A 1,354-nucleotide genomic window follows, 5' to 3' on the forward strand; every position below is an offset into this window, starting at 1 on the left:
TGATATAAATTGGCAAATTGCTTTCCAGTAAAGGTATACCAATTACACTCCGACTGGTGATAATTGTGCCCTGTTAGACTTACATACTTTAAGTCTTAGTAGATGAAAGGGTTTTGTATTTAGCATGTGGATTTAAATTTCTCAATTTTTATTTCATATCATGGATTTTTATAAGAATAAATATATTATTTCATAAAAGTAAATAAACGTGCTTTCAGAAGTTGAGGTTGGGCTACTTGAAAATCTGTATCTTTTCTCTATTTTTTTTTTTTGTTTGTTTGTTTTGAAGGATAACCTTTTATTACTTTTATGTACAGAAAATTCAACAGCATCCACTCAGCCCAGTTTGGTGTCCAGTTCTTTAGCCTTTGCCCTTTCCAACTTGACAATGTGAGCCATGGACTTTGGACCCAGGATGTTGCCTCTCCAGTGACAGTGGATTTCATCATATCTGTCAGTCATTGGTCCTGATGGCTTCCACCTGCTTAGCCAGAGCTCCTTTGTCTTCTGAGTTAACCTGTATGAAGGTGACAGTGATGCAGGTCTTCCTGTGGACTGGATGTTCCAGCCTGGCCTTCCCCTTGATAATGCGGTAGGGAACCCCCATCTATGACACAGGGCAGGTAGGAAGACAGCCAGCTCAATGGGATCCACAGCATGTGCAATCACTACCATCTGAGTCTTCTTATTTTCCACCAAGGTGGTGACAGTATTAACGCCAACTTGAAGGAGAGGCGACCTCTTAGTGGGGACATCCCCTTTAGTGGAAGCTTTCTTTTTAGCCCGAGCCAACCATCTCTGCTTCTTCTCTTGCTTTGTCTCTGGCCTGTATTTGTGGGCCAGCTTAAGCAGTTGAATAGCTGTTTGGCGGTCTAAGACCTGGGTGAATTGGTTAATCACAGGAGGTATTTTATTTATTTTATTTTTATTTTATTTATTTTTTTGATGTTGTGATGCATGATTCATTGTTTTCATATAACACCCCGTGCTCCATGCAGTACATGCCCTCCTTAATACCCATCACTGGGCTAACCAATCCCCCCCCACCCCCCTCCCCTCTAAAACCCTCAGATTGTTTCTCAGAGTCCATAGTCTCTCATGGTTCATCTCTCCCTCTGATTTCCCCCCCTTCATTTTTCCCTTCCTTCTCCTAATGTCTTCCGTGCTATTCCTTATGTTCCACAAATAAGTGAAACCATATGATAATTGATTTCCTTGCTTGACTTATTTCACTTAGCATAATCTCCTCCAGTCCCATCCATGTTGATGTAAAAGTTGGGTATTCATCATTTCTGATGGCTGAGTGATATTCCATTGTATATATGGACCACATCTTCTTTATCCATTTATCTGT

At 40.7% G+C, this 1,354-nt stretch overlaps 1 pseudogene; it reads right to left on the reverse strand.

Annotated features, from left to right (window-relative positions):
• Positions 1–298: 298 nt before the first annotated feature.
• On the reverse strand, positions 299–909 carry LOC118554594 (large ribosomal subunit protein eL8 pseudogene; annotated as a pseudogene).
• Positions 910–1,354: the final 445 nt, after the last annotated feature.

The sequence above is a fragment of the Halichoerus grypus genome, chromosome 4, assembly GCF_964656455.1.
Source record: "Halichoerus grypus chromosome 4, mHalGry1.hap1.1, whole genome shotgun sequence".
Taxonomy (NCBI): Eukaryota; Metazoa; Chordata; class Mammalia; order Carnivora; family Phocidae; genus Halichoerus; species Halichoerus grypus.